Source organism: Callithrix jacchus, chromosome 10, assembly GCF_049354715.1.
Source record: "Callithrix jacchus isolate 240 chromosome 10, calJac240_pri, whole genome shotgun sequence".
Classification (NCBI taxonomy): Eukaryota; Metazoa; Chordata; class Mammalia; order Primates; family Cebidae; genus Callithrix; species Callithrix jacchus.
In genome coordinates this window covers 86,070,148-86,097,502 of record NC_133511.1, presented here as the reverse complement: position 1 = coordinate 86,097,502, position 27,355 = coordinate 86,070,148, and the positions used below count along the sequence as shown (strand labels likewise).

The following is a 27,355-nucleotide window of genomic DNA, read 5'->3' as shown; positions in this document are numbered from 1 at the left end:
GGTCTTTTTTTTCTTCTGGAAAGTTTATTATTAAACATCTACCAATATACCACTGTCTATGTCTTTACTTCTTTGTGAATTAGCATCTTCCATTGTGTTTGTCACCCACAGGCATTTAATAAATATCTGTTACATAAACAAGAGAAAATGAATAAGTCAACCTATTGATGCTACCCCCTGCAGCAGGGTTTCCCATGCTCTCCAGGAAGAGTCAATCTTTCCTTTGTGTTCTCAGTATTTGACATTTAACATTGATTACATTGAGCCACAATTATTTTACAAGTCAGTTTTCCCCACCAGTGTGAGAACATCTCAAGAGAGTATTTCTTGTGCAGTGGCAAGAAAGCAAAGTTCAGCATAGATACTTTGGTGCTAAATCACCTGAGTTCTAATCTCAATTTTGCTACAGCTAGCTGTATCACTGGGCAATTGATGTCTCTTCTTTGAGCTTGATTATCAAAGTAGAGATCACATTAGCTTATCCTTCCAGGGATTTGGGGGAGAATTAAACAGATTAACACATGTCTATCAATGAGAACAATAAATTAGTTCAACAAACTTTTACTTCTATATCAACTATTTCTTCATCCATTCTATCTTCCTAGAATCTGGTATATAGCAGAGGTTCATGAAATATGTTGTGAATGCATCCCATATTTCAAGCCTTGTTTATTGCTTGCTTGTGAGGATAGTTGCTTATGAGGATAAATTAAGTCTGGAATTCTAACCTCAAGACATTTTATAGAAAGGCACGCATACTAATGCTAATGAGAGAGGAAGTAAGTAGAAAGCTCCACAAGATGGTAAAGGTGAAATGATGAAGGCTCTATTCTCAGGAAGGTGAGGATAATAGAAAAGAAAACAGAAGGAGGCAACTGACCAGTTTGAGGAAATAGTGAGGCAAAGTCACTTTCAGAAACCAAAGTTACTGGTAATACTTGGCCAGTTTCTGCTATGTCATCTGAAGGGGAGAGGAAAGGTGAATGTGTTCTGGTTACTAGAATAAATAATTCTGTTGTGGGGTAGTTATAATTTATTATATCTTACCTAAGTCTGGATTAAACATCCCTCCAAATACTTGCAGAATATTAGGCAGTTACTTCTTAGTCTTGGTTCCTCCATTTATAAATGGGAATTTTGATAGTGCCTGCTTCAGAGGTTTCTGTGTGTGCTAAACAACCCAGTGTTTGCAAAGCATGGCACATAAGAAATACTTTATGAATATTAGCTATTATTATTGGTTGTTCAAGTTATTCTAAGCTTACCTTCTAACTTCTGAATACTGTTTTGCTTTTTCAGGTAACCTGATTACTAGGAAAGGGTTAACCTGTACTGATTACCAGTATACTAGTCATCAGAAAATTCTTTTGGTAGAGATTATAATGTAGTGTTTTGGTGAAACATTCCTCTGGTGCTTGATTACCTTTGGGTTAACTGATTATTCAGTTTTCTAACTCTTGGGTCCTTTCAGGATTCAGATTTTTAAAGCAAATTTTAGAATGATAATATCAAGTATATACCATATACTAGATAAAACACACAGGGTTTTTTCTAAATTATGGTATATACTTGATATTATAAGTACCTCAAAATCAGACATATTAATAATATTTGTGCAACAAAGTACATAAATACTTACACTTAATGAGACAGAAAGGTTATAAGCAGACTCATGTCAGGTTTTGTTGTTAAATGACTTATGAAAAAAAGAAAACCTCTTTGGCTTTTCTGATCTTTGGGGATTTCAGAATGGCAGAGAAGGGGTGTAGGCTGGTTTTGGGCTTTGGGCTGGGGATCCGACCTGCCTGGTAGTGACCTCTCCAAAAAAAAATTGCTCAGTTGCAGCCAGTCAGTCTCTCTCTGACCTTCTCTTTCGCAGCACATTCCATGACAGGCCGCTGTCCTCTGTAGGTAACTAATTGTCTCAGGCCACAAGAAAAAAAACATGAGGGGCTAGGTGCAACTCTCAGATAGTGTTGCCCAGTGAAGGCTGCAGAGGCAGCAGTTAGTGGTGAATAATATTGGATACAATGCCTGCTCACTGCTCCACAGCAGTTTCTCAGGCCCTTCCCCATGTGGGGAGAGAAAGAAAGCCCCTACCACGAGGCCACTCTCATGTTGCTGTGTATGCCTAAACACCCAACGGCCGGATTTATTAACTTCATATCTTTTAGAGAGGAGCTCATGTCAGACCTACCACAGGCCTAGAGATGGCTCCTGCTGGCCCCCAGGGTGAGGACAAATGTCCAGGCTAAGAGTGCAAGCACAGCATGAATAGGCCGAAATTAGGACAGGCCTAATAACCCACTCACTAACACCTGTATTAGTCTTCCATCACTAGGGGTGCACTGCTGTCCGACAAGCCATAATCCCATAAGCTTTTCATTTGCATGTCCCTCATTAGCTGATTAAAACTTGAAGAAGGCAGGTCTCTGCAGCTGGCGGGCCCATTCCTTCACACTGCCTGCCTGGGTGGCTTTGGTAATGAAGTCATGTGGGTGGATGTGAGGTTTATATGTATGGAAGGGATTAAGAGTATTAGAATTTGTGTGAGCTGATGTTGCCATATTCTCTCTACTGGAGCCCAGTAATTGGATGGGAGGAGAAATGGCAGACCCATTAGTTTTGTCTGTTTACTCAGGAGCAGGGTGCTAGAGATTCAATTTTGCTTTCTTTGGCTCCCTTGCCTTTGTGAAGCAGGCCTGCTTTGTCTCCTCTGGCCCTGAGCACCTCCAAACACCAGCCCCGCTAAGGCGATTCAGCCACAAAGAAGAGACATCGGTGACTAAGGGCCCAGGGAGGAGAAAATGCAGCCCTGACTCAAGTACTACTTGAAGCAACCTCATCCCGTCTAGTCCAATCCCGGAATAGAGAGCAAAAGATAATTGAAATTTATACATACTTCTGAGGCCTTTTTTTTTGATTATTTTATTAGTTTTCCACATTTGGGATTAACAATCCTCAGCATCAAACGCACCGCGGGCTCCTTATTTGAGAAATGAATGGTTAGACATTTCGGAGACTTAACAAAGCAATTGTTGTATTTGCCGGGTTTGCATAATTTTAATAGACAAAAAATAACATGAAGAAAAAAATCCATTTCCTGTGTTGTTTGTACAGCTGGAGACAGAGCTCCTTGTGTTTGATGATGTAAGAGATGCACCATTGTCTCGCCCCTCACCCCGACAATGTGATCCCACTAATGTCGTTAACAAAACCGGACTGGGCAATTCTGAAAACTTTGAAGCTGAACATTGTCTCCAAAAGTGCATGGGGCGCCACAGACACAACGATGTTTATTCATCAGCAGTGCTGGGGTTTGCAAAGCCCGGAGATGAGGACTGGAACCAGCAAAGAGTGAAGAAAAACGTGGCCTGAGCTTGAAGCCAGGGAATATATAAGGAAAATGTGGATTTGGAAATTTTATTTTTCTTCCATAAATGTATTTATGGAAACATAGAATATTTCAGGCCACTTACGTTCCGTGAAGTTTTATTTTATGTTTTCAATTTGCTTCATTAAAAGCCATAGCTTCCCTGCTCCCTAGAAAAAATTCTGATGTGAAACTGTACAAGTAGTTTTATCACTTGCTGAAATATTTCATTTTAATTTGGTTCATGTTTTTAGATGTCTTTAGTGAAGGAACAAATTAAAATACCAGCACATGCAACTCTTGAGTATCGGAGTTGGGTCATTTGCAGGGCTTTTCATGAAATCACTGGGCAAGATTATAGAATTCTAATGAGACTCCCATTGGGAATAGAAGGAGAAACAGCAATACTGATTATTGTAAAAAGTTTCCCATAGTACAATTGAGATAAAATGTTTAAAAACAAAACAAAGCGAAGCAAGCCAAACAAACAACCAAATAAATAAAACCACTAACAATAATGCAATAACCTTTATGTGTGCTTTACCAATCATTAAAACAAAACTTTTCCAGTTCTGTCTCTGTGTGCCTTTTTTATTATAATGAGTTTTTTCTGCTTCTGTTAACACTTTTATTAAAAGCAATGGAATCCCCTGATCTGAATGTTCAATTCAGCTAACATTTTTGATTCCCTACTCTGCTGTGCTTAAGTTGGGGTTAGAAAGAGGCCCACTAACAAAGCCTGCAAGATTTCAACCACAGCTGGGCATTACCAGTGGGAATTAAAGGAAATCTAGTTAGAAAGGTAGTGAGGAAAAGAGAATAGGAGAAAGTTTTATCCTGGCTCACGTAATAATTCTTAGAGCCAGAGATTAATGAAATCTTAAGAACAGAATGAACGTCACAGGTCCCCAAATCCATCCATGCAACCTGCATTCTACATCCCTCTTAGTAAAAAATTAAATATATCTATTTACCTGTTCCAAGCATTTGTGAACTATCATGTTCTTAAATTTTTGTAATCTTGATTTACCAACTGATCTTCCAGCCAATTTGGATTCCTCTCAAGCTTATCTTTTCATAACATAGTCTTCATAAAGAAGGAATTTCACAATTTTTGAGGACCTACTTACTATATAGCAAGTAACATGCAGTATCCTGGGAAGTGGGCATAATTACTCTTATTCATACATAGATAATGAAATGGAGGCCTATCCATGGACACATAGCCCCTAAGCAGATTGGCCGCCCATCTGATCTCGTGTTACACAACAAACCACTCCAAACTTTGAGGTCCACTCTAAACTTTCCATAATCCTGTGGTTGGGCAGGGATATTATGCTGTTGTGGACTGGCTTGGCTGGGTGATGTAGGAAAGTCCCACTCACAGGTCTGGGCCTTAGCAGGAATGGCTAGGACAGCTCGACCTCTCTTCATGTCCTCTCTAGGAGGCTAATGCAGATTTGCTCATAAGGTGGCAGTATTTCAAGAGGGCAGAAGCTGCGAGTTTGCTGAGGTCTAGGCTCAGAACTCACAGTCACTTCCCTTGCATTCTGTTGACCAAAGCAAGTCACAGACAAACCCAAGCTCAATAGGTGGGAAACAGACCCTGCCTCTTGATAGGAGGAGCAGCAAAAAAAAAAAAAAAAAAAAAGTTTGGCCATTTGCAACTGAATACATAATCTGTGTTCAACCCACGTAACTCTAGAAACAGATAGTGTATGTTCAAATCCTGGTTTTGCTACTTGTTAGCTGTGATGCCTTGGGAAAGTTAACAAACTCCTTTCTCCACCTGTTTCTTCATCTGTAAATATAATACAGATGAAGGGATAATAATAGTCAGAGGGTAGTTATCAGGGTTAAATGAGTGGCTCTCCATAAAGCACTTAACATGCTGCCTGGCACAGAGTCTGCACACACCGGAAAACAGTGTGTTTGTGACTGTTATTATTACTGTCATTCACTCATATGTTGTACTGTTTACCTCCATATTTACTAATGTTTAGCATGTGCTAAGACATGGGGACCCAAAACCAAAGAGTTAGGTGGGAAAGATTTAATGCTTTTTTACCACCTATTTATGTAGGCACCATGTTGGGTGCTTAATAAGTGTTTTTTATTAAGTCTCAGAAGAATTCAGTAGGGTAGATGTTACTCTCCCTGGTTACAGGTAAATAAGATATCTTTTCTTGAAAAGCTTATATCTGAGTGTGGAAAACATTACAAATAATAATGGTTGTTTGAATTATATGTAATTTCATAACACACTCATATACATTATTAACTCATGGGAGCTCCATGTTGTTGTCATGCCTATGAGGCAGCTGAGGACACTGATGTGCAAAGAAGTGAAGCACTGGGAGGTCACACAGCTAGTACGAAGAGCCTGGACTAGGACTGACATCTCAGGCACTCCACTCTAGGCTTTTTCATGATGCCCCAATGTCTCTCTTATTTATACCAGCATTCATCACATTAGGAAGGAAAAGATCTCCAGAAATTGCTAAAGAAGGCTTGATTAGATGAAGGCAAAACCGCCAAACAAAGCGTGCGATGGCTGCCCCTCGCACATTCCATGCCTTCCCATAACACTTCCAGTTGTTTGCTGAAATAATTTTGGATATGGTATGCTTCTTAAGCTGATACAGCAACACTGATGTATCATGCCCTTCACAGGACTAGTACAGTCCAGTTCGTAAAAGGAAATAATTCAGTAGCTGGCTTGATGAGTAATCAGCTCACAGATTCAAAGCGTTAATTACAGACTAGGATGGTCACTCTAAGAATAGCTTTAGAAAAACCGGGGATCATCTACATAACTTAGGATTGTCACAGCTCCCGATCAAGGTGATATTGGCACATGGGGGCTCCTTCTCTATAGTGGAGGGGACCCAATATCATCCATCAGAAAAAGCAAGGGAGTCAGACAGACTTGAGTTTTGATTAACCACCTATTACTGGTTGTATTAACTTGGGCAAGTCCTTCATTCACCCCGTGAATCTCGATTTCCTGGTCCGTAATAATAGCAGCTTCCTCTGATGGCTATTATGAGACCTATGTGAGATTCTGCACGTCAAGTGCTGAGTATAGTGCCTGGCACAGGGAGAACCCTTCCTTTTGGTGAAAAATGAATTGATAGTGTCACAGTGAGGAAAACCCAGGCATTCCCAAATCCTGCTCTGCAATCACCTTTCCTATTGAGGGAGCTAAACACATAGGAACACTAGCAGAACAGAAATCCAGGTTTCATTTTGGCATTCAGCCGCTTGTACACCCTTTTCTAAGTTCTGGAAAAGCCGTGGGGGAACTCAGAGTTTTAGCTTAGGACTAAGCAGGGCTTTCACATTCTTCTTTAAAGTGGAAATCTCAGAACTGGCTACTCTCTGATGGTTTTGTGAAGGAAACTGGTCAAAGAGAAGAGGAAGGACAAGTGGGCACACTGACCAGGTTTAGAGGGAGGAAGAAAGACAGAAAAAAAGACAAGGACAGGAGGAGAAGGTGGTGGTGGAGGAAGAGGAAGAGGAAATGGTTGGCCCACTTTGATGTGCCAGGCCCTGTCTAGGTTTGCTTACCACACAGAGGCAGGAAGAAATAGAAAGGCTGTTTAACACAGTGATCCTGCCTTTTGGTAACCATACCTCACTCAGTGTTTTAGATTCTCATTATTCAGCAATTCTCCCCTTGACAGGGATCATGGAAAAAGGTGGGTGGAGGCTGGGTGCAGTGGCTCATGCCTGTAATCCCAGAATTTTGAGAGGCCGAGGCAGCCAGATCATGAGGTCAGGAGATCGAGACCATCCTGGTCAACAGAATGAAACCCTGTCTCTGTTAAAAATACAAAAATTAGCTGAGCATGGTGACATGTGCCTGTAATCCCAGCTACTTGGGAGGTTGAGGCAGGAGAATCGCTTGAACCACAGAGTTGGCGGTTGCAGTGAGACGAGATCATGCCATTGCACTCCAGCATGGGCTACATAGTGAGACTACGTCTCAAAAAAGATGGGTAGAGGTAGGTTTGGCATTGGGAGACAAGCCTAAAGACCTGTGTCCACTATGGCACTCAATCCACCATAACTGTTGTCATTGTTGTTGTAATATACCTGTACTTCAGTGTCCCCACTAACAGTTATAGGGAAATTGAATAGTGAGGGCTAAAGTTCCTTCGAACTCAGAATTAATGACAGTAATATTTTAGAAAAACTGCAGGTAAGTAAAAGTCACTGTTTTCTAATGATACATTGAAAGAAAGAGAGAGTAGCATAAAAATAGAGCACAGGACTGCAGCTCTCAGTGAAGGCACAGAGAACTAGACGACACCACACTTTCAGACAAATTCTGGTCGCTCACGGAGCAGAAGATCCCCAGTGGAGGAATCACACGGGTCGCCAGCGCGACTTTCGTGGCCGGCGCAGCGGTTCCTCTGGCACCTCGGCGCGGCAGCTCTCGGAGCAGAGTAAACAGGTTAGGAGGACCCACAAGGGCTCCCAACACGACACAAGAGCCCGGCGCAGAGGCTGTGATGGCACCTCGGCACAGCAGCGCTCGGCGCAGAGTAAACGGGACCGGCTCCCCTTCTGACCGAGGTTTGGAGCCCCGGGAAGGCAGAGTCGCCCACTAAGGACACAAGAAGGAAGTCAGACAAGAGAATCCTGGGCAGAAAAGCACCATCAGTTTTAACTCCGCTGCTCTGGCCCTGGGATCTAACAACCTGGATGCCCTATCAAGAGACCTAATCTGAAAGTTGGTAAATTCAAAGACCACAGGAGGATAAACTTACAATGACGGGAAGAAACCAGCTAGAAAAGCTTAGAATACTCAAAGTCAGAACCCTCTCCCTCTAAAGATGATCACAGTTCCACATCAACAATGGAACAAGGCTTGATGGAGAACGAGCGCATCCCAATGCTAGAATATTGCTTCAGGGAATGGATAATAACAAACTTCGGTGAGTTAAAAGAACATGTTGTAGCCCAACGTAAAGAAACTAGGAACTTTGAAAAAAAGTTTGATGAAATCCTATTGAGAATAGGCAACTTAGAGAGGAGTATGAGTGAAATTATGGAACTGAAGAATACAATACAGGAACTCCGAGAAGTTTGCACAGGTTTAAACACTCGAATTGTTCAAGCAGAAGAAGGGATATCAGAGGTCAAAGTCCAACTTAATGAAATAAAATGCGAAGAAAAGATTAGAGAAAAAAGGATAAAAAGGAATGAGCAAAGTCTCCAAGAAATGTGGGACTATGTGAAAAGACCAAATCTACTTTTGATAGGTGTACCTGAATGCGATGGAGAGAATGAATCCAAGATGGAAAATACCCTTCAGGATATTATTCAGGAAAATTTTCCTAACTAGCAAAGCAGGTCAATATTCAACCCCAGGTAATACAGAGAACACCACAAAGATATTCCTCAAGAAGAGCAACCCCAAGGCACATAATCATTAGATTCACTAGGGCTGAAACAAAGGAGAAAATACTAAAGGCAACCAGAGAGAAAGGTCAGGTTACCCACAAAGGAAAGCCAATCAGACTTACAGCAGATCTCTCAGCAGAAACTCTACAAGCCAGAAGAGAGTGGGGGCCAATATTCAACATCCTCAAGGAACAGAACCTTCAGCCCAGAATTTCATATCCAGCCAAACTAAGCTTCACAACTGAAGGAAAAATAAAATCTTTTATGAACAAGCAAGAACTCAGAGATTTTATTACCACCAGGCCTGCTTTACAAGAGCTTCTGAAAGAAGCATTACACACAGAAAGAAACAACCAGTATCAGCCCTTCTAAAAATATACCAAAAAATAAAGAGCACCAACATAAAGAAGAATTTACACCAACGAATGGATAAAACAGCCAGTTAACATCAAAGGGCAGTAACCCTATATTTAAATTGACTAATCCCCCAATCAAAAGACACAGCCAAAACCCAACGGCATGTTACATCAGACCTGTTTCACAGCAAGGATACACAAAGACTCAAAACAAAGGGATGGAGAAAGATTTACCAACCAAATGGAGAGCATAAATAAATAAATAAAAAGCAGGAGTTGCAATTCTCGTATCGGATAAAATAGATTTTAAAGCAACAAAGATATAGTGGTAAAAGGATCAATGCAACAACAGGAGCTAACAATCCTAACACCCAGATACATAGAGACTTAGACACAATGAGACAGAAAATTAATAAGGATATCAAGGACTCGAACTCAGATCCGGAACAAGTAAACTTAATAGATATTTATAGAGCTCTCTACTTCAAATACACAAAATAAACATTCTAGTCAATACCACAACACATGTACTCATAGGTTTAAATGAAACATTGATTGGCCATTATTAATACCCTTTTTTTTTTTAAGAATAAAGCAATTTTTCCACTCACTCTCCCTCTTTCTTCCTCTCCTTTACTCATTTTTTTCTTCTGTCCTTCACTCAAAAAAAAAAAAGAAATCAACTTGTAAACCTCTAGATCCAGGTCGGCAATGTCTCTCTCATTGCTTGAATTCCTTCCTTCTCTTCCCTCCCTCCTCCCTTCCTCCCTTCCTTTATCCCTCCCTTCCTCAAAAAAAATAATAAAATAGAGCACAAAGAGAGAATCATTCTTGGCCAAATTATTGAACACTTCTGTGTCTTAGTTTCCCCATCTGTAAATAAGAACTCATGATAACTATCTTCCAAATTTGGGAGGATTAACAAGCTAATATAGAATAAAGCCTTGTATATGGTCAAGGTTCAAGGAGTGGTAGTTTATTATTTTTTCATTAATTTTGATCTTTATTATGTGACTGAGTATACTCCTATTTTTTCAGCTTGACGTTTATCATTCCTTACTCACCACCACCCATAGCCCCACGGTGTCGTGACCAGGTGGAGCATCGTAATAGAAGTATCACCGAATTTGGATTTAGGAAGGACTAGAGTTAAGCCCAGACTCTACAGTTCTCTAGTTTTGTGACTCAAGACCAATTATTTACCATCTCTGAACTTCTTCCTTATGTACATAATAATTCTGCGGTGAATTTCTAATTGTCAACTGCTGTATCCATTATTCTCCTTTTTATCTGTGCATATTGCTGCTTGGTTAGAAGACTACATTTCTCAGCTTCTAGTGACCACGTGACCAAGTATTGGCCAGTGCGATACAACCGGGAGTTTTTCGTGGCTCTTTCTTTAATTCTTTCCTGTTTCTTGGGACAAAGGTAGGATGCCTGGAATTTGGTCCCTGTGGACAATTGAATAGCAAGCTAGAAACAGGCTAAAACCCTGAGACAATGGGGGCCCCATACCAGCCCTGTAATGACGAACTCTTAACCTCTCTTATGAATGATTAAAAATAATCAACCTTACTTAAAATAATATTTCAACTTTTCTGTCACCTGGAGCCAACTTTAAATAAAATAATGAATTTTCAAGCGTTTGGTGTATTGTAGGCACTCAGTAATTTTGTTTCTCTCTTTTTCCCAACAAATCCATTCTCTTCCTGCTTTAGTCAAAGAAATTTTCTTAAATTCAAATATTAAACAACATGTTCCACATATGTGCTCATGTTATCCCCATTTCAAAGCCCTTGGTAGGATTATGATGAGAGTCAATTGAACTGATTCTGTAAAAGTACTCTATACATTGTAAAGCCCTATCTAGGCAGGAAGGCTGGGTGGGGGCTCTTCTTACCCTGCCTGCAGGCTTTCTGATCAGCCTTTTTCTCACTCTCTTCTGCCCATCCCAACTCTGTCTTTATGTATCTAATTTTCCAGGTGCACCAAACTGGACATCTCACATACAAGTCTGAAATGCAGAGAAGCAAAAGCACAAACCTCGGGAGCATCTAGGGACAGAACCTGAAGCAGCCTTTCACAAAAACCCCAAATTTCTTGGATGTATTAGATTTGAATTTTTACTCTCTTAATATCCTGTTTACATGAATAAAACTGTACTGTTTAAATAACTCACCCTTGGGTAGCCTGCAGCTTTGAGAACTCCTGAGATCCAGGTCTGGGAGAAAAGGGCAAATTTGCTACATCTCTGTTTTTCTATGCTGTTTCTTCTGCCAGAAATGTCTTTTCTTGAACTTCCTCTTTGCTAAAACGTTCTTGACTTCTTAAAGCAGCCTTAGTCATTCTCTAACATGTTGTAGATCCCTCCTCTATGGTATTTAAAACATTGTATCTAAATTGGTTTTGAGGTGGGGAGGTGTTGGGGTGGGATGGGCTCTTTTATGAGTCTGCAATATCTTTCAGAAAAATTGCTTCATTTTTGTACCATCACCACTAATAACACCACCATCCCGCCATCTCCCTTAGCACCTAGCACTGTGCCTAGGTCCATAATAGATACCCATTAAAGATTAGATGGAATGAATAAATGAATGAATGTTCAACAAATGAATGCCCCTCATAACATCAAAAGAAAGGTAGTTTTGTGGCTCTTAGACCTCAGATTTCACCCACATGCACTGTCCAATTTGGTCTGGGGCAGTGCCAGCGGTGACCTCCTCCATGTACATGGCTTGCTACATTCTAAGCTGGGCGCTGGACCCTTCTCTGAGCTCAATGGAAAGATAATGGCAACCACCTACAACTCAAGTCAGCCCAGCTAGGAAAATCCACTGCCAAGGTCCCAGTGGTCTCCAAAATGTCAATACTATGAAGGCTGATGCTAAGCTTCGCACACCCCACGTTATCAAATGCCCTTTTGCTTCGTGTTTTGTCTGGTCTGTCAGCACCATTTACTGCTGAGCAGGTCCCTTATCTTTATTGATCACTTAATTTGTCTTTTCTTAACTTCCCTTGCACCGTCTGGTGCCGTGTGTCCGTCTGTTGAGGCTGTCATGACTGGTTTGCTCTTGAAATAATAGGGGCAGCAGGTGGTGTGACTAAGTCGACCCTGTGCAGAATGGGGGACCATTCCCAGTCCCTGTCTCAACCTGCCAGTGTGTCTACACCCTCCCAGCTGTTCCACATTAAAGCAGTCAACTGTGACTTTACAGTCCGAGTTTTACACAACTGTTTTACAAACTGGGAAGAAGGTCTTTTGTGACAAATCCTTTGTCAGGCAGTAGAATGGGGGGAGAGAAAGCCAGTTCCAAGACTTGGTGCATTTTAATGAATATGCAGATAGACACGCAACTCTTTGCCTTGATAAAGGGGGTGTGTAACAGAGATGGGCGGCTGGCTGGAAGGAGAGAGAGCAGACTCACTTCTTGCTCTTGGGACAATTTAGTACGAGGAGCAACTGCTCTTTCAACACTAGTTTCTGCTTCAAACAGACCTGGACTCCATGAAAGCCTTCATTCCTCTTGCAAAGCAAAAATAAGGGCAGTTAGTTAAGAGCCCTGTGTCCTGGCGTCAGTACTCTGGGGTCAGGTGTCATGCAATTGGGAAAACAGCAAGAAAAGTATGCCTTTGGGAAGCAAAAGCCAAGTGCCTTTATGATTTGAGGCTTGTAGTCAAATGTGAGAAGAAATGACACAAAGTAAAAAGAGCACAGAGTTTTGAATAAGACAGAACTGGCTCCAAAGTTCACTGACTTTGACATAACTCACTATTAACAATATGTTACATTAAAATTTCTATTTCTTAAAACAGAAATCTTTAATATGGCAACTCTCTATTAACCAGAAGTTTTAAGTAATTAAAATTTACCTGTCTCTACACACACACACACACACACACACACACACACTCCTATACTTTAGTTATAAGCTAAAAGGCAAGGAAGAAATAGTTAAATCTTAACACTGTGGAACAAGTACATTTGACGAAGAGTCAGGACACCTTCTATGTTCTAATACTAACCAGCTGATGGAGTTTAGCCATATCACTGAAGCATTGCAAGCCTTAGTTAGGAAAATTGTAGTATATTATATTATCCCTAGGTGTGTAAATTGGGAAAGGTGATGGTAATAGCTGGGCACAGTGACTCATGCCTGTAATTCTAACATTTTGGGAGGCTGAGAAAGGAGGATCACTCAAGCCCAGGAGTTTGAGATAACCCCGGGCAACATAACAAAACCCCATCTCTACCAAAACAAAACAAAAAAAATTAGCTAGGTGTGGTGCCACATGCTTGTCATCCCAGCTACTTTGGAGGCTGAGGTGGGAGGATTGCTTAAGCCTCAGAAATGGAGGCTGTACTGAGCTGTGACCATGCCACTGAACTCCAGCCTAGGCAAGATAGCAAGACCCTGTCTCAAAAAAAAAAAAAAAAAGAGAGAAGAGTGGGGCCATTGTTTCCTTTTCTCCTTATTCATGTTCATGCAGGTCCGTGGAATGGGAATTCCTACTCTCTATTTGGTATTAAAAGGGCACCTTTATTTAGCTCTTTCTCCTCACCTTGACGCCTCTCTATGGTGGAAGAAGACTAGAGCCCTATCCCTTGGATCCACCTCTCTCTTTAATAAATCATGTGGGGTATTAAAGGTTGCAGTTTCCAAGGGCCTGCTCTTCTCTTTCTGGTTGGCTGGCTGAGGGGTCACAGATATTCTCCCTCCAGCCTACACCTCTTTATCCATATGAGAAGCAAAAGCTGGATCATAACCCTGGTTCCATGGAGTCTTGCTCTGTTGCCCAGGCTAGAGTACAGTGGTGTGATCTCAGGTCACTGCAAACCTCCACCTGCCAGGTTCAAGAGATTCTCCTGCCTCAGCCTCCCGGGTAGCTGGGATTACAGGCATGTGCAACCATGCCTGGCTAATATTTGTATTTTTAGTAGGGACAGGGTTTCACCGTGTTGGCTAGGCTGGTCTCAAACTCCTAATCTCAAGCAATCTACCAGCCTTGGCATCTCTAAGTTCTGGGATTATAGGCATGAGCCACTGCACAAGGCCCCCTGATCCCATCTTCTAATGCAGAGATACTAAACATGTGATCCATTGACCAAAATGTTTATTACTGATCCAAGACAAGTAATGCAGACACTGCCACTAAGCATTTAAAAATCTGTCAGTTAAACCCAGGCGAGATATATTAATCATAAAGCCAGCTTATTTTTCACACTAAAAACTCATGATGTAGCATAGAGGAAAATGTATAGCATTATATGTTCATATTAGAAAACAAGTAAGTCCTTTAATCAATAATCTAAGATTCCACCTTAAGAAATGTTAAAAAAAAAAGTAGAAGAAATAAAAATCAAAGCAAGAAGGCAAGCAAAAGAAAGGAAATAATGAGAAAAAAATCAATACAGTTTAAAATAGAAATTGATAGAGAAATGGATGTTGTTTCTTTGAAAAGATCAATACCATTGATAAACTTCTAGACAGCCTGGTCAAGGAAAAAAGAGGGAAGACAGAAGTTATCAAATCAGTAATGAAAAAGAGAACATTGATAAGATTCTACAGAAATTAAAAGATAAAATAATATTGTAAATATTTTTATACCAATGAATTTGATATCTTAGGTAGATGTACAGATTTTTTTGAAAGACAAAAACTACTCAAGAAGAAATATAATCTAAATTGCCCTTTATTTATTAAAGCAATTCAATCCATACTAGAAACTTTCTCACAAAGAATATTTCAGGCCCAGAGGAGTTCACCTGTCAATTGTACCGAACATTTAAAGAAGAAATGATACCAATACTAAATAAACTCTTCCAGAAAATAGAAGAGAAAAATACAACCTAAGTCAGCATTACCCTGACAGCAAAACCAGAGAAAAACATTATAGGAAAAGAAAACAGTGTAGTATTTCTCATGTAAACTAACACAAGTATCTTTTACAAAATATTTATTAAGTTGAGTTCATCAATATATAAATGATGACATATCATGACCGTACAGAGTTTATCCTACAAAGCCAAAGCTGAGTCAGCGTATGAACATCAATCAATACAAATAATTATGTCAAAGAACCAAAAAGAAAAATCCCATGCTTATCTCAATAGATGCAGAAAAGCATTTGACAAAATCCAAGATCAATTGATGATAATTTTTTTAGCAAGCTAGGAATAGAAGGAAACTTCCTTAACCTTATAAAGGACATATATGAAAAACGTATACTAAAATGTTACTTTGTGGTAAAAAACTGAACTCTTTCCCTCTCAAAATCAAGAGGAAGGCAAGGATGTTTGCTCTCACTACTATTATTTAATATTATATTAAATGATATAGCTAATGCAATAAGTCAAGAAAATAAGGTATACTCTGAACAGTATGAGAGAGGAAAAAAATGTAAAAAGAATAAAAAAAGAAAAGAAAAGAAAGAGATGCAATTGGAAAGGAAAAAATAAAACTTTTTATTAGAAGATTTATAATCACCTATACACAAAATCCAGAAAAACTATTTAAAATGTTACTAGAAATAATTAGTGAGTTTAAGATGGTTTCAGGAGACAAGCTCAATATACCAAAATCAATTATACTTCTACATACCAACAGGGATCAATCAAAAAGTTCAAAAGTTTTAAAATGCTATTTACAATAGCTTCCAAAATCATCAAATACATAGAAATAAATCTAACTATGTGCAAGATTTGTATGATGAAAATTACAAAACACTGATGAGAGAAATTAAAAAGTACTTAACAGAGAGATATACTATATTAATTGGTAAATATTGTGAAGATGTCACTTCTGCCCAAATTGATCTACAGATTTCAAGCAATTCCAACCAAAATCTCAGCAGGATATTTTGTAGAAACTGCAAGCTTATTTTAAAATATATGCTTTATTTTAAATAAGTATTATTACTTGTAATAATGTTTTATAAGTTATATATAAATAATATATACATATGCATACTTTAAAAATACTATTTTAAATAAAACATATACTGTATTTAAAAATGTATACAGAAAATTGAGGCCCCCAAATAGCCAGAACAACCTTGCAAAAGAGCAACACCAACTGATTTCAATGCTTACTATTATGCTACCCTAATAATCACCATGTGGAATTAGAATAAAGACAAAGCTATTGATCAATGAAACATAAGGTCCAGAAATATATCTACAGATACATATTCAACTGATTTTTGACAACAATATCAAGGTAATTTAATGAATCAAGTATAATCTTTTCAGGAAATGGTACTTGAAAAGTTGAATATTCATGTAAAGAAAGAAAAAAAGAAAAAAAAAGGAATTACAACTCTTATTTACAACATATACAAAAGTTAAATTATGTCAGAGATCTAAATGTGAAGCTCTAAAACTAGAGCTCCTAGAATAAAACACTAGAGAGAATTTTTGTAATTCTCTTGGATCAGGCAAATATTTCTTAGATAAAATGCAAAAAGCTTGAGCCATAAAAGAAAAACCTTGATAAATTATATTTAAACAAAATTTTAAATTTCTGCTCTTTAAAACACATTATTGAGAAAATGAAAAGTCAAACCATAGACTGGGAGGAAATATTTGCGAACATTTGATAAAAGACTTGCATCCAGAATAAATAAAGAGCTCTTACAACTCAATAACATTAAAAAATTTAACGGGCAAAAGATTTAAATAGACACATTAACAAAGAAGAGATTTTGATGGCCAATAAGCACTTCAAACGTGCCACCATTTTTAGTCATTAGGGAAATATAAATTAAAACTACAGTGAGATATTACTATACACTTATTAGAATGGTTAAAAGAAAAAAGAAAGCAAAACAACTTCAAATACTAGTGAAGATGTAGAGTAATTTGAACTCTTATATAATGTTGGTGAAAGTGCATAATAGTGTAGCCATTTAGAAAACAGTTTGACACTTTCTTATACACTTAAAAATACCATTACCATATGACCTAGCAATTCTACTCCTAGACATTTATTTAACAGGAAAAAAAAATACATGTAGAAACAAAAATTTATTCATAAATGTTTATAGTATCTTTATCCATAATTGCCCAAGACTGAAAGTAACCCAAATGTCTATTAACTGGTGAATAGATACATGAATTTTGCTACATCCTTACAACGAAATATCACTCAATAATAAAAAGAAATAAACTACTGATATGTGTAATAACATGCATTATTCTGAAAAGCATTGTGCTAAGTCAAAAAAGTCAGATACAAAAGACTGTGGAACCAAACTGTGTGGCTCCATTTATATGACATTACAAAAAAGGTAAAACTACAGGGACAGGCTCAGAGTTACCAAGGGCTACCATGGGAGGGAAAACTCTTGGGGGTATATTAGAATATTGTACATCTTGATTGGTTGGTGGCTACCTGACTGCATATATGTAGCAAAACTCATTGAACTATACATGAAAAAAGGGTAAATTTTACTTTTTTAATCATAACTCAATAAACCTAATTTTTTTCTATTCCAAGTTCTTGGATCAAGAAACCTGATTTAAAAAAATATTCTGACTGATGCCTTTGTAAAAGTCTTGGAACAAAACCAGTATATAAATGAGTGAAGTCCATCTTTTAAGCAACAAGTATGCTTATGCAGTTAAACTGTTCTGGATAACAGAAAAAGATGAAGTTTCCCAGTTGCTCAGCTGAGAATAGCCCAAAATTAATAACATACCTTAACAATGATAGCAATGAAACTCCAGAATTATAATTATAGATACAAATATAACAAATGAAATATTAGCAAACCTGTTTGAGCATTACTTAGAAGAATTATGTACTAGGCCGGGCGTGGTAGCTCACGCCTATAATCCCAGCACTTTGGGAGGCCGAGGCGGGTGGATCACGAGGTCAAGAGATCGAGACCATCCTGGTCAACATGGTGAAATCCCATCTCTACTAAAAAATACAAAAATTAGCTGGGCATGGTGGTGCGCACCTGTAGTCCCAGCTACTCCGGAGGCTGAGGCAGGAGAATTGCTTGAACCCAGAAGGCGGAGGTTGCCGTGAGCCGAGATCATGCCATTGCACTTCAGTCTGGGTAACAACCGTGAAACTCCGTCTCAAAAAAAAAAAAAAGAATTATGTTCTATAGCCAAATAGGGTTTATTCAGAATTGTTTAAATGGTTCAATATTAGGTAATCTATAGGCATCTATTCCTGATTTTAAAATGCCTCAATAAACAAAAAGCAATAATGTAACAATATACGACTGACATGTAATGTTATGAGGAATTGCCTAAAGTTATCAGCCAAAATCCTTCTAATAATGAAATATCAAAGAAACGAGGTATAAAAGTAGAGATAAAGTTATAATTTTATAGATTATATAACTGTCTATTTGGAAAAACTCCCAAAACAAGCTCAAATACTTTTGAAACTAATTAGAATATTTATTTATCTAGTTTTAAGTAAAAATCTATAAATATAACACCATGGAAAAATAGCAGTCAATTGGAAAATACGAAAAAATAGGTGCCAGCAGTAACAATCAGAACAACAACATAATTCTTTGCATAACCCAAAATATAGAGAATCTATTAAAGAACTGCAAGGCTTGGCTGGGCACAGTGGCTCATGCCTGTAATCCTAGCACTTTGGGAAGCCAAGGTAGGTGGATCACTTGAGGCCAGGAATTCAAAACCAGCCTGGCCAACATGATAAAAACCCATCTCTACTAAAAATACAAAAAATTAGCCAGGCAGGATGGTGTATGCCTGTAATCCCAGCTACTTGAGAAGCTGAGGCAGGAGAATCGCCTGAACCCAGGAGGTGGAGGTTGCAGTGAGCAGAGATCATGCCAAACAGCACTCCAGCGTGGGTAACAGAGCAAGACTCTGTCTCAGAAAATAAATAAATAAATAAATAAAAAAGAAACAAAACAACTATAAAACTTTACTGAAGAATGTAAGTGAAAACGTGAGTAAATGGTAAGATCCAGCTTGTCTCTCAATAATGAGGCTGATTGTTATACAGATGTAAATTCTTCTCAGATTAATCTAGAAATGTAATCAAATTACAATAAAAATTCTAATTCATGTTTTAAACTCAAATATGATTTTAAGAAAATCCAGAATACTAAGGTCTGAGAACAGTCAAGAACATCTAAAGAAAGTATTGTCAAGGGTGTGATAGGGACAGTGGTTGTTATACCAGATATCAGAACCTATTATAAAACTATAGTAATTAAAAGACTGCAGCATTATCGTCCATTTCAAATTAAATATTTTCATTTTCAGAGAAGAGAGGAAATTTTGTGGAACAAAATTCAAAGTTCAGAAACATACCTAAATGTATAATAAAGTTATATATGATAAAGGTGATATTTTAAAATAGTGAGAAGGTCAATAAATATAGCTGGGAAAACTGGCTCATCATTCTGAGGGGAAAGTTAAAGCTATACTCCTTTAATATATCAAAATTAATTCCAAATGCATTAAATATTGAAATGTAAATAGGGAAATATGTAAATAAATAATCAGAGAGAGGAAAAGAACTTCATGAGGGTGACTTCTGACACAGGTCTATGAGAAAAGATTGATGGATTTAAATACATGAACCTAAGGCCAAGCACAGTGGCCTGTAATCCTGTAATCCCAGCACTTTAAAAGGCAGAGGTGGGTAGATCATGTGAGGTCAGGAGTTTGAGACCAGCCTGGCAAACATGGCGAAACCCCATCTCTACAAAAATACAAAAATTAGCTGGGCATGGTAGTGGGCACCTGTAATCCCAGCTACTTGGGAGGCTGAGGCAGGAGAATTGCTTGAGACCAGGAGGCGGAGGTTGCAGTGAGCTTAGATCACGCCATTGCATTTAGCCTGGGCTACAGAGGGAGACTCTCTCTCAAAAAACAAACAAACAAACAAACCAAAATTTTGCTGAGAAAAAAATTATAAACATCATTAAAAGAGGCAAAGTATAAGAGAAACACATTGGTAATGTGATATATCACCAAAGAAAAAGAGTTTTTATAAATTATTCAGATAAACAGCTAAAAATGTAGGACAAAAACATAAATAAAAAATTCATTGAAAATTTATTAATAAATAGAGAAAACACACACAAAATATTCAATTTTACTATGAATCAAATAAATGCAACTTATGATAGAAATTTTCACTGTTTAAATTTTTTTAATTTTAAGGATATTGCCCCTGCATTCATCTTTATTATGCTATTGGTAGATATGAATTCATATAACTTTATCAGGAAACACTCCAGTGTAGGGTAACACTCACCAAGACTTCAAAAATATTTATTTCTTTTCAAACAGCAATTTCCCTACAAGGAATTTATCTTTAAAAAAAACATTGCTGAGTGCACAGCAATTTATCTACTGAGTGTTCAGTAAGGATTGTTTATAGTTATGGAAACTTGGAAATAACTGAAATAACTTATTACAGGAAATTAATTTTAGAAATTTGTGAATGTTCCTACATTGTACAATGACATATTGATGGTGTTGTATGAGACTATTAAATAGCATGGAAAGACGTTCAGGTTAAAAGGCAGGTATAGCATGATCCCATTTTGGTAAATTAACAAAAAATACTTATAAAGAAAAAAGAAGTATATAGACTGAAATGTTAATAGTGATTTTTCTTCTATCCATGTTATCTAAGTTTTCTAAAGTGAAAAATTTTATTTAAAAATGATCCAATTGCTTTTATATTGTTTATGTCATCTGTGTCACTCTTAACATTGCAGAATGACTGTGATGGTAAATTTCTTCATGCACATGTGATTCTGTATGTCATGTGTGGGCCATGTTCTTACCATATTGCTTTCTAATTCTTTGATTAAATATCTGTCTCCAGTAGACATAGTATTATCTAGACTTATTCTTCTTCAGTGTATAACACAATACCTGGTATATTTGATAAGTAAGTATTTAAATTAGAAAAAATATGGGATAGCATTTGAACTAATATTTCTCCAAAAAAAAAAAAAGAAAAAGAGATTCTGGAGACAAATACATGTCAAGATACTCAGCTTCATTAGATATCAGAGAAATCCAAATTAAAGCCAATCATATATCATTTCACATTTATTAAAACAGCTAAACATTTTTTAAAATGACAACATTGAATATTGGTGAGCAATGAACTCCTGTGTATTGCTATTGAGAATACAAACTGCTACAGGTACCTTGAAAAACTTTGGCAGTTTCTTATAATATTAGATATGCTATTACCGTAAGACTCAATAACCCTAGAAATTCACTCAAGAGCTATAATAAAAGTCCCCACAAAATATGTGAATGTTTACAGCAGCCATATTCATAATTACCCGAAACTATAGACACTCCAAGTGTCCATCCACTGGAGAATAAACAAATTGTATTATATCCCATATAAATGACATATTTCTCAGCAAGGAAAACTAAAAAACTATGGATACCTGTAACAACATGGCTAAATCTTAAAAGCATTATGTTAAATGAAAAAAGCCAGACACAAATAGCTTCATCATATTTGGTTCCATTTATATGTCATTTGGGGAAAGAAAAAAATCATACTATCAGAAATTAGATCAGTGGTTGCCAGAGGCTAGGAGTAGTGAAAAGAGTTTACTTATAAGAAGGTACAAAAGAAATTTCTGGGATGATGAAATATTCTATATCTTGATTGGTTACATGACTTTATACATTTTTACTTGTCAAACCGTGCACCTAAAAGGTGTGGATTCGTTATTAAATTATAATAAATGTAAATTACAGCTAAATAAACCTGACTTACAAAAATTATACTGATATACATAATGTTCATCAAAGCATGCAATAGGTATTAAATGTGGGGAATTGCTATTTTACTCATAATTTTAAGTTTTGTTCTGATTTAGGAGGGGCAAAAAGTTGTGAGTATAATAGTAATCCTACATATTAATTGCCTATATGCACACTTCCAATGAAATATATATACAACTTTGTAATTCTTTGCTTTTAGCTAGGTTATTTGTTTTTTGGAGTCTATGTTGCTCAGCTGGCCTTGAACTACTATGCTCATGCAATCCTCCTGCCTTAGCCTTCCGAGTAACTGTAACCACAGGCGTGTACCACTGCACACAGCTCTAATTTAATTAATTGAAATATAATTTTATATGTGTTGAATAAATATTGACATTTGTGTTTTACATGTCTTTTTGTTCTTCATTTGTCTAGTAATTAATACTTATTACATTTGGAAAATTTATAGGTGTTCTACAGATTAGAAATTTTAAAAACCTAGTCCTTCAATATAGATAGCTTCCAGAAGTCTCTAGAAGCACTATTCTAGGGACAGATCTAGAGGGGCGTGTGTGTGTGTGTGTGTTTGTGAGAGAGAGAGAGAGAGAGAGAGAGAGAGAGAGAGAGAGAGAGAGAGCATGTTTACGTGTTAGTTATTTCTCTTGCAATTGGATTGGGTCACTGTCCATTCTTCAGACCCAATCTCCTCTCTATAAGGTAATAATTTTAGAAATTCCATTGGGTTTCAAAAATAAGATGAATTCTCCAATATAGCTCTAGGGGCAATCTGTCACTAATTCTCAACTTTTTCTGAAATTGGAAGAAACAAGGTGTGATTGGGCACATCAAACTTCAACATGAAGTTCCTTCCAGTTTAAAAATCCTAAGATTTTTGTCAGGTTATAACACAGTTCAAAAATCCTAAGATTTTGTCAGGGGTTTATTAAGAAACAAACAGTGCTCGAGGGTGGTTGCCAGGGCCATTGCACAGAGAGGTCTCCTTCCTCTAGTCATTTTTGCCAGTTTTGGGCACTTCTTTCCAAAGTAGCAAACAGTTACAGATGCCTGGGCTGCATAAGGTCCCTGCCCAGAACTCTAGTCAGGAAGATGAACAAGGCCATCTGTGCCCACAGAGGATTTATAGCTTATCTTACAATAAGAATTGCTCTCCAAAATGATGGTCCCAAGGTTAGAATGATCTATAACTGTCATAAAACGTTCAATTGTGTTTTCGTTCTTATGTAATAAAGTGTACCAGAAATGCTAGAGAGATTTTATACTTACAATCATGAAAATTAATAGCTTCTTTCGTAAATTTCAACTAACTAAGCATTTATTTAATCCAAACCCCAAATTCCTCAAGATTTTTGTTCCTAGTAGCCAAGGGTTTTTTTTGTTTGTTTGAGATGGAGTTTTGCTCTTATTGCACAGGCTTGAGTGTGCGGTGGCACTATCTTGGCTCACTGCAGCCTCCACCTCCCAAGTAGATGGGGTTATAGGCGTGCACCACCATGCCTGACCAATTTTTGTATTTTTAGTACAGACAGGGTTTCACCATGTTGGCCAGGCTCGTATTGAACTTGTACCTCAGGTGATCCACCCACCTCGGCCTCCCAAAGTGCTAGGATTACAGGTCTGAGCCACTGCACCCAGCCCCTATTAAAGTTTTCACTGCCCACTTGGAACTGTTATCCGAGCAGGGTAGGACCTCCATTCCTAAAGGACCTAATTATTGTCTGCAAAACAGCCACGGTCAGTTAGATAATTACTTGATTCTGATATACCTTCCTTTCTTCTATTGTCTTAGCTTTTTAGCTTACAATTTTATGCATTTGTATAACATAAAAATACTTATTTAGGGATTTTCCAGGTAAGATAAGAGATGTAGCATAAATTTCCTCTAGTTTGTTGATATTTTCAAATATTGGAACACAAGGTTTATATAGAAATCTAGTTACCAGGCTTTTTTTTTCTGCTAAAATGTGAAGCCTTGGACCTTAAGAAATAATGATCCAAAGGCTTTTCATTTCTGAAGCTAGTAGTATAAAACCCAAGCATTTATAAAGAACATCCTTCTAAAACATTTTGTTCCGGAAAGGTCTTACGTTCCTCATAAACCTATATAATTACATTTATCGTAAAATGGGAGATATATGATTTATCACATCTCCCCTTTTGGTTTAAATCAAACACTTTTTCTCTGATTCACAATTACTTAACCCTTCCTCTATAATTTCTGACATTTCAATTTCTCTGTCTTGCACCTTTATGTAAGCTGCCTCGGAAATTCTGTGAAGGCAAGAAGGCATACAGCACTCAAAAATAAGCTGATTAACCTAATAATGGTAGTTTAAGAATGGGTTTTCTATGAGGTTCCTCCCCTCCTTCACTCTTCTGTTTAATCAGTTAGATATGGAGGTCTTTCAAGAGCCTAAATTTATTTCTTTTAATGAATCCATGTAATGATGTAATCAGGTAAAAATACTTATTAAAACTGGTATTATTCACTCTTTCTCTCCTAATAAAATCAGAAATAACTTACTGGGTTTCTGGAAAAAATAATTTTGTAAAACAAAAATTAAAAATGTTGCAAGCAACTAAACTCAGATAGTGGGTAATAGTGTTCCCCAAGAAAGTACTAGAATAAGCATCTGAAATTAGTCTTTAGCAATAAAAATTCAGGGCCACATGTGGTGGCTCATGCCTGTAATTCCAGCTACTCAGGAGGCTGAGACAGGAGGATAGTTTGAGCCTATTCAAAACAATATGCATTTAATATTTGGATAACATAAATAAAAGCAACATGTTTTCTTAAAGATAGCATCAAAAATCTAACTTATAACCAAAATTTGGGGCTCAGGTTTACCCCTGAACACAAGTCTCATGAAGGATGATCTTATTTCAGACATCTCTTATATCCCTGCATCGGTAATAAAACCATGCGAGCAAGCAACTTCAATGCCTGCCATCACATTTGGAAAGCTGGATTCTTTTTAAACTCCTTGGGTTAAAAGTCCTCCAGTTGGTCTTGTTTACTGTGGTCAGATGATGAAAAAGCAGGGTCTCTCACCTCAGGGATCCAGGGTATAAATTAGAGAGAAGGCCCAAGGGAACTGAGTTTGGTGGTTTCAGTTGAGACCCTGATGGACATTTGTCTACCTCACAAAAGCCTCTGTACAATTGGGTTCAATTTGTCACAATTGACAGTTCCTGCTCTAAAGAGGCCCAGATTTGGAGTGGCACAGATGTTATAGTTTTTATCCTTCCTCAATTTGAACCAGAAGGACTCAGGAGAGTTAATAATTCCAAGCAATCTCCCCAACCCAAAATATAGACTGTTTTCTATTTTTTTCCCCTATCTCTCTGTTGTTATTTGAGATCAGATTCCTTAGCATGAGAGAAGTAGCGTCCCAGCCATTGCCAAAACCAACCAGTAGGAGACCTGCAGAAACACACATTTTATCAACAAGACCTCTAAAAGGTACAAGCTGAGAGAACATCCTAACAGAAGTCTACAAGTTTGTGGAAGGCAGAACACTGCCTGACCTGCTACCATATTCCCCCACAGCATGTGATTCAGTTGATACTGCAATAGTCCCTCATCACTGGTACATAGAATTGACAAAGGAGCTTGACATTGCCTTAAATGCCAATGGACCCATTTAACTCAAATCTCCCTTAGGCTAGTTTCAAAGAAAGCCAATTTGTAATCAAACATTGACAGCAGGGCCATAAGAACGCACAATTACAATTGCTTTTGGGGCAAAAGTCATTAAACTCCTGTTTTTTGTTGTTTCCAGGAAGATGACGGAGGAAAACAAAAATTGTTGTGTAGGCACCTTGCAGTGAGTACAGTTTCCATATAATTGTCTTAAAAGTAATTGAATCTGTCCTTTAACAACTCACAAATTATCTCCTGACAACTGGAAATAATAGACCTTTTTGTTAAAAGGAGAAAGCTTGTGGAGACCAAAGGTTAAACAGGTCTTTTCATCATGATAAATCACTGGTTAATGAGGTCACTATTGTTGGGTATTATGACCATTCTCTTTAATGCCATTACCTCCTGTTTGTAAAGCTGACACTAGTAATGATCTACATTCTTTGAACTTTTCCACAATATTGACTGGCTTCTCTAAGCAGATGTTCCTTGGATGCAATTGCAATAGGGACTACAATTCTTAGTCATGGAAAGAGCTTCAAGCAAGTCTATGAAATCCGGACAGTCTAGGCATTTGCAGAGAGGCAGGAGGAGGCAGTAGAAAACATAAGAACACAACATTTTAATTCTATGATGACACAGCAAATTCAATTTGCTGTGAGGACTGGAGGTGATGTACTGTGGCAACTAAAGGCTTAATGAATGGCCCTTAACTGGAAGTAAGGTCATACTTTGCTACCAGAAGAAGAAATTAACCAATTACTGCAGCAGGCTCTATAGTAAGAATCAAATATTAAAATTAAGATTTTTCCTTTAGAAATGCAATTCCACAATAAAGTAGTTCTTCATTTACACTTGAAGATTAAACAGAAATAGAACTATATAATTTTCACAATGGAAGGATTGTAAAGATTAATTACATAGAGAACACATACCCAGAGGCAGGCATTTTAGCAACACTGGAAGCCAGATAATGAATGAATATATCATCGTTATATTTACAGCAGCCTTCTTAGGGCAGAATGGCTTCCAGGGCACATTTGCAATTTTTGAATCACAAAATTGCCCTTCTTTTGTTGTTTGCTTACTTTTGTTATTGTTTTATTTTTGGTTTTGCTCATCTGAATCAAGAAAGAAAAACACAAATACTGACATACTGCTGATATGAAATTTAGGCACAATGCCTTCCAAATATACATATGATTAGTATTGTATAGGCTGGATATCCAGGTATTTTGGCATAAATTATACAAGTTATTTAATGCTTAACGTCCACTGCCTTTGTAAAAGAAGAAAACAATAAAACCGTGCAATCGCAATCACTCAAGAGATAGCAGGCACTCAATAAATATCAGTTGAGTTAAACAGAAAATTTGTGTGAATTTATGTCATTAACATTTGATACACTGAAATAACATAAATGTTTTCTTCTTTGCATTGCCGGGAAGAATTTTTCCCATAGATGGATGAATCTAGAAACACCAATGCTTGCTAGTTTTTCTCCCCCATATTAAGTAACCACATCAGCAGGTTAGCTAATCTTTGGTACTTCAATCTTGAGCCCAGCTAACACAGGCTGGGTTTGTTTCACTGTTGAGAGGACATTAATGAGATTCATAGAGAAAAAAATGAAACAGTTAAAAGAAAAAAAAAAAAAAGTAGGGGAGAAGTAAAAGAACAGTCTGTGTTTGGCACTTAAAACTCCCTTAATGGCAAGAACTATGTTCCATTCACTTAGTACCTGTCACATGAAAGGTATTCAAAACATGCTTGTTGAATTAATTTCATAAATACATTAAGATACA

The 27,355-nt window shown here is 37.5% G+C and overlaps 1 long non-coding RNA gene across 1 annotated transcript in view; it reads right to left on the bottom strand.

Moving 5' to 3' along the window:
• The window catches only part of LOC144577945 (uncharacterized), a 65,972-nt gene extending 40,831 nt beyond the window's left edge, over positions 1–25,141 (bottom strand). The window contains exons 1-2 of the long non-coding RNA XR_013522780.1: positions 24,960–25,141; positions 18,103–18,225 (exon numbers count right to left, since the gene is read on the bottom strand). This is a non-coding gene — a long non-coding RNA (uncharacterized LOC144577945). The remainder of the gene's footprint in view (positions 1–18,102; positions 18,226–24,959) is intronic.
• Between the last annotated feature and the right edge of the window lie 2,214 nt (positions 25,142–27,355).